This window comes from Salmo salar, chromosome ssa01 (genome assembly GCF_905237065.1).
Source record: "Salmo salar chromosome ssa01, Ssal_v3.1, whole genome shotgun sequence".
Classification (NCBI taxonomy): Eukaryota; Metazoa; Chordata; class Actinopteri; order Salmoniformes; family Salmonidae; genus Salmo; species Salmo salar.
Genome location: NC_059442.1, coordinates 83,343,836 through 83,351,432, shown reverse-complemented (window position 1 = coordinate 83,351,432; position 7,597 = coordinate 83,343,836).

Sequence of the window (7,597 nt, the reverse complement as noted above, 5' to 3'; positions counted from 1 at the left end):
ATGACATGAAAATCGAGATCTTTGGCCACGCACACCAGTGGTGGGTTTGGTGTCAAAATGAGAATGCATGAGCAGAAAAGAACCCCATACCTACTATAAAGTATGTTGGTGGATCATTGATGTATATGGCTCTTTTGCATCCACTGGTCCTAGGGCCTTTGTTAAGGTCAACGAATTCATGAACTTTACCCAGTAACAGGATATTTTAGCCAAAAACCTGGTTGCCGCTTCCAGGATTCTTAAACTTGGCCACAAGTGGATCTTCCAGCAAGACAATAACCATCAATAATAACAATAACCATCTGTCTCTGGACTTGAAAACCTGTGGTTTGAATGGAAGAGGGCAGTCCATAAGTACAGACAAAGGATATCAAGGATCTGGAAGGATTCTGTTGTGAGGAATGGTCTAATATCCATCCCAATGTGTTCTCCAACTCAGAAAACCTTTTCGAAACAAGCCCAGTGCAGTTATCCTCATAAGGTGAGGTATTAAAAGGTATTGACCCCTTTTTGAGAAAAAAAAATAAAATATTTTTTACAAAATCTCTTTGTCCAAGCAAGTGTATTAGTATAAAATATAATCCCCCCCCTTTTTTTTAGCAAACAACATAGCTCAGTATTGGAATTATTTATTTATACAGTAATTTTTGCTCATATTTACCAAGTCTGTCAATAATATCGGACCCCAGTATGTCCTTAGAAGCTGTGTGAATATAAAGTCACTGCAACCTTAGATGGCTGCACCAGAACATTTGGTGGCGCTATAGATGTCATTGGCACCAGTGGCAACACTGGATATTAGAGTAATAATAAGTATTGATCAAGTGGACCTTGCCTCATGCAAATGTTAGATTTAAATTATACAGACGAACAATGTGAAATATCGTGATTAGTATATCTGTATGATCACATATTGTTGCCCTATTATCTGATATGACCATAGTGAAAAGTTGATCTTTTTTGGGGGGGGGAATGTGAAACTGGACCACTTGCGCAGTCAGCATATTACATCTGTGAGAATGTATATTGGAACGCTAATGTGGAGTGTACCAACTGAGATTTAGATAATTTACACAAACTAGACCAAACTTCACTTGCGTCATCCTTGTGGTATTGTGCGGTAAACATGGTAATGTTTTCATTGATTGCACATGAAGGAAGATAGTTCTTACATGACAGAGGGCTTGCTTTGTTATTCAACTGATCTTGTGTCCTTTATGTCATCCTGTGAACCCCGTTCATTGCTGCTTCCAGCTATATTTGGAATTTGCAGCTGTTGTTGGTAAGTGATGAATCTGCAAGCTTCTGACATGACTTACTGCATCTTTAACATTTTATAGTTTCATTACACTCACTGCATACTTCCTCCAAATTAAGTGTTTCTGATTCTGACTACCCTGAAGGCCTAATGTAAAATGACTTCGTAAGGACACATTTCATTTGAGCAATAGAGACAGAGAGTGTGAGAGAGAGAGATGGACAGAGAGGGGGAGAGAGAGGAGAGCTGTGGGCCCAAGGGGAAAACCAGAGTGTGGTAGTGGTAGGCTCCACAGCTGCAGCTGCTTAGGTGCAGAATGACCAATGCTCCACAGGGGCTAGTTAAAATGACTTGGTAAGGACACATTTAGTATGATTATGAAGAATCTCATACAGTGTCACGCTATTCCCAAATAGCAGCCTATGGGCCCTGGGCAAAGGTAGGGCACTGTATAGGGTATATCATACCCCCACCCTGTCATGCCCTGACCAGGTGAACTCGGGTATTTTGGGTCAGGGTGTGTCATGTTGGGTATTTTTCCTTGGTTTGTTTTCTATGTTTGCGTTATAGCCTTGTGTTAGCTCTATGTGGTTTATTTCTATGTTGGGTTCTGTCGATTCCCAATCAGAGACAGCTGTCGCTAGTTGTCTCTGATTGGGATCACATTTAAGTTCCTTTTTCCCGCACGCTGTTGGTGGAGTGTTGCCTCTTGTGTTTGAGCAGTTAACGTATCGGCATTTTCTTGATGTTTGTGTACGTGTTTATTTCAGTGTAAAGAATAAACATGTGTTCGCTCCCAGCTGCGTTTTGGTCCGCTTCCTCGTCACCCGACGACGATCGTTACACACCCCCAAAAAAGATAAATGCCTGTGTTATTGTAAAGGTAAGAGGTTAGCGTGTCTTGGGGGTATGATATTTGTGCATCTGTAACTTTCTCACTCATCATTATTCACGATTCATTCAGGCCTATCCGGAATCATGGAACCATCCACATTAATGTAGAAGTGTTTAGAAACATATTAAAATCTTATTTACAATAAATGTGACTCTAAAATGACACACTACATTATTTACCATTCATTTCTATTTGGCACAAAATAATCTGAAACAACCAAAATGAAACAGCAAATGCATCCAATATGTTTGTAGTCACAAGCTTGATGTAATCATTGCGTGCTAGGAATATGGGACCAAATACTAAACATTTGACTACTTTAATACACATATAAGTGAATGCCAAGGGTGTGCAAAGCTGTCATCAAGGCAAAGGGTGGCTATTTGAAGAATCTCAATGGCTGGAAGCTTGGATGGCTGGAAGCTTGGATGGCTTTAAGCTTGGCCCCAGTGATGTACTGGGCCGTACGCACTACCCTCTGTAGTGCCTTGCGGTCGGAGGCCGAGCAATTGCCATACCAGGCAGTGATGCAACCAGTCAGGATGCTCTCGATGCTGCAGCTATAGAATATTTTGAGGCTCTGAGGACCCATGCCAAATCTTTTCAGTCTCCTGAGGGGAAATAGGATTTTTTGTGCCCTCTTCATGACTGCTTGGTGTGTTTGGACCATGATAGTTTGTTGGTGATGTGGACACCAAGGAACTTGAAGCTCTCAACCTGCTCCACTACAACCATGTCAATGAGAATGGGGGGGTGCTCGGTCCTCCTTTTCCTGTAATCCACAATCATCTCCTTTGTCTTGATCACGTTGAGGGAGAGGTTGTTGTATTTGGTGCAATGCATCAGTTTTCAGCTTCTGGGATGTATGGTTTAGACATAGAGATATGTATTCTTGTGTGTGTAATTTAATTCAACATATGGAGTGTTTGGATATGTTTTTCTACTAAGAGAAGTTGTACACCCACATATTGAAGGCTCCAGGGTCCATGAGTTGGAATGGTTCCAGACCGTTAGAGCAGCTGGCTAGAGGGAGAGAAGATGGAGAGAAAAATACAGAGAGAGAGTGAAAGGGCAAAAGAGGGAGACAGAGAGAGAGTGTGAGAGAGACGTACAGAGAGGGGGAGAGAGAATGAGAGAGAGTGAAAGAGGGAGTGAGAGTAGAGCTGTGGGCCTGAAGGGGGAAACCAGAGTGTGGTAGTGGTAGACTCCACAGCTGCTTAGGTGCAGAATGACCCCTGATCCACAGCTGCAGCTGCTTAGGTGCAGAATGACCCATGCTCCACAGAGGCTAGTTAAAAGTCTGCAGCCGCAGGCCCTCTCTACTCCTCCATCACCCCCAGGAGACCGCTCTGAGTCTGGGGTGGAGGGAGGGAAGAGGACGATGGGAGAGAAAGGAAGGACTTTGGAGTCTAGCTTGAGGAGAGGGAGTGTGGGGAGGGCAGAAGAGGGAGTAGAGGGTAGGGAGGAGGAGGGGTGAGGTTACAGTAATTTTTTTAATTCTGATGCAATGATTCCATCACTGTCTTACCCTGTGAGCACAGAAGAGGGATTTGTGAATTATCTGTGATGTATTTGAACATGATCATTTAGGAGGTTGTGTTAAATTTTTGCATGTGCATTTGAAAAGGAATAACACAAAGTGTGTGTTTGTGTTAGTCAGAGAACACGAATATAGATGCTTCAACATACCAATGATTTGATATGCAGATACAAACAGTATAGCCTATGAACAAAATATGAACATGATCAGAGTGGGGGTGAGATGTGTGTTGTGAGACAACCACTTCTATTCACCTTAAAAATCATTGCTCCATCCCCCTTTATCCATCCATGCTGTTACCAGGGCAACAAGACACAAGCAACACAGTGTATCATTCAGTCAGAGATCAGAATATGAAGTAACTATACAGAGAAAACAGCAACAGCCTCAGAGGAAGATATACACTGAGTGTACAAAACATTAGGAACACCTGCTCTTTCCATGACAGGCTGACCAGGTGAATCCAGGTGAAAGCTATGATCCCTTATTGATGACACTAGTAAATCCACTTCAATCAGTGTAGATGAAGGTGAGGAGACAGGTTAAAGAAGGATTTTTAAGCCTTGATACAATTCAGACATGGTTGTGTATGTGTGCCATTCAGTGGGTGAATGAGCAAGACGAAAGATTTAAGTGCCTTTGAACGGGGTATGGTAGTAGGTGCCATGCGCACTGGTTTGTGTCATGAACTACAACACTGCTGGGTTTTTAACGCTCAACAGGTTCCCATGTGTATCCAGAAGGGTCCCAACGACATCCAGACAACTTGACACAACTGTGGGAAACATTGGAGTGAACATGGGCCAGCATCCCTGTGGAACACTTTCAACACCTTGTAGAGTCCATGCCTCAACGAATTGAGGCTGTTCTGAGTGCAAAAGGGGTGCCACTCAATATTAGGAAGCTGTCCCTAATGGTTTGTACAACCAGTGTATATTGACAGAGAAAAACAGAGAGCAAAGAGAATAAGAACAGAAATAGAATATCCTAGATAGCTGGTTCCAGAGCCTTGTATTATGAATATAAGGCTTTGTTTGCATACTAAATGGCACCAGATTACCTACATAGTGCACTAGTTTTGACCACAGCCCTACAGTATATGAGGAGACACTGACTGATTCCATTTTTTTCATCCATGTTCTATCTAATATAATCTACACCATTAGGAAGTAAATGGGGCTGGGATGGAACCAAGGACAGATATGACAAGGAATACATCTTATCCTCTCCTACTGTGTTGTACAGTATAGGCTACACCCAATATTCACTCTGACAGAAAATGAGTTAGCTGGAGGACCTGAGCAAGGATTATACATTCTGTAGCCCTGTCATGTAGCAACAGATTCAAAACAGTAACATTTATTTTCATTGTCATTATTTCTAGGTCAATTTTTTCCCGTCATGGCAAATACAAGGGAATGAGAGTCAGCTAGAATAACTAATCCATCCCCATAAGAGGCAAGCAGATTATAGTAGCTATGTATGATGTATTATTAAGTGACCTTGTAGACGGCATATGGGGGGGCAAAAAGGAATACATTTGATGTTTGCCCTGCCAATCTACACAATCTACACCACATTTTCAAAGTGTAAGAACATTTTTAGTTTCATTCCAAAACACTATATATCAATTTTCAGAAATGTTGGTAAATTAGCTTTTATTGTTTAAAATCCCTAAGAGTCTATTGAATTGAATTTATGTTGGGTTACAGACACATACAACAAAAATGTACAATGTGGACCCAGAGTATATCACTTGAAAGTATTAATTAAAACACTTGTTTTCAAAGTGGTCCTCGATGGTGAAAACAACACATATAATGAAGCACCTGTGCATCAATCTAAGTAACATAATAAAAACTCCCCATCAAAATGTCAGTTTAAACTAGCGATATCTGTTTTTTGCATGGGTTTCCAGTAAGAGCAACTTCCAGTAAGTGTATTCATTGTAAAATAGCTAGTTGAGACAACCACATATCACAGTCAAATATACATGATATTAACATTCCATTCAAGCTAAACAATGGATTTTTTTTTTTTTTTGCAAAAAAAATATTTTCATACACATCAGAAATCTATGCATGAAACATCTGAGAACAGTAATATTTTACACACACATGAAAGTGCCCATAAGCAATCATTTCTGATGAAAAAAACACTAATGTGAAACACTAATGTGAAACATTTGTGGGTATAGGGTTTTCGATATTAACTCAAAAACATTTAGAAAATATTCCTTATTAATATGAAAAATTAAGATGTATTGATTGCGTATGTCTTCACACCCCAGAGTCAATACTTGATGGAAGCAACTTTGGCAGCCATTACAGCTTTGAATCATTTTGAATAAGCTTCGTACATCGCTATAAAAAAAAAACGATTGAATCATTTTTTAAATTCACACCTCTGAAGAATGTGCAAGGGGTGTGTAGACTTTCACTAGGCACTGTATGTTCACATATGGTGGAAAGAATGTGACAAAGAGGGAATTACATCCATGGAATGGGAAACAGATGTTCTTTGACAGCCTGTGACATTTTTATCCCTCTCTCTGGGTTTAACATACGGACTGTGACATGTGAGAAGACCAGGGGGGAGCTGACTGCGTCTGACTGACTGCAAACCTCTAGCTGGAATCTCTTTCTCTCTCTCTCTCTCTCTCTCTCTCTCATAGAGAGAGAACCACAGCTTGTGCCTTTTCTATGCTGTTACATCACAATCTCTGTCTGTGTGTTCATGGGTGCTGCTGTATTGTGCTGTTGATCCATAGCTTCTGCTTTGAGTGAATGAAATGTGAGAGGGACATATCAATTCCTCACTACACCTTTAGGCCAATGTTGAAAATATGTATTTTCCACCAGAAATACTTATTTTTAACCAAAAATACTTTTCAACTTTGCATCCTTCTGGCCCATGCACAGGAAACATGCACCCACACATGCAGGGAAATATTTGCTATTGCACACTAGGATCTATAGAATAAAATAATATTATGTGAAACATCAAGGATGTGCAACTTAGTAGCCTATTATTGTAATTTATTTAAATGTAAAGTTAGAAGTTATAACATGTAGGCTAAGGAAAATGAATTAAACCGCATCATGATTTGCAGTGGCGACCCATCATTCAGGACATTTTGAGGCAGAGCTGTTTAGCAAAAACAATTTAATAAAATACTAGTATTTTTTCATACTTGTTTTGCATGTTATTTAATGTGTCACATATCAGTTTGCAAACAATGTAAAAAAAAAAAATGGTCTATTTTATGCTTTCTTGAGTAAGGCAGCTCCAAAATGCAGGTGTTTCAGCCTAGCTCAGTGCTTTCTGTGGTGGTGGGGCAGCCAGCGGAAAATATGGAGCGTAGGGGTTGGTAATGATCTCTAGTTGCGCCGTGATTGAGTAATGCTCTCTAGTTGTGCCATGATTCGCTCAGTGTTCTGTCACTCATGGGGACACTACGTCACAGCCAAATCCAAGGGTAGACTAAGTGACTAAGAGTAGACTATGTAAGTGTATAGCAGCCCATGTGCCTCACCCTAATAATTTGGTCCCTTTCACCCTCATAATTTGCCTACTGTTCCGACTTGGTGGTACACATGTAGCCTATAGCCTGTTTCAGAGAAATGTAATCACTGAATATTGTAAGAGCTTTCATTGTTTGCTTAAATGCCCCCTTTATTTATCCTATGGTTTTGACTTGGTATACAGGGCCCTGTCTGGCAGCGAAACAGGTCACTCAGCCTCTTTTACTGCCTTTTAAAAAAACATAGTTGAAATGGCTGACTTGCTTAAACAAGGACGGCCCATGTTCGGAATTCTGTTGCTGTATATTTCAAAAGTGCTGAACAAATAGTTATATTGACTATGTCTGTCCTAGCTGGGTCATTCATGTCTTAATTGAAAT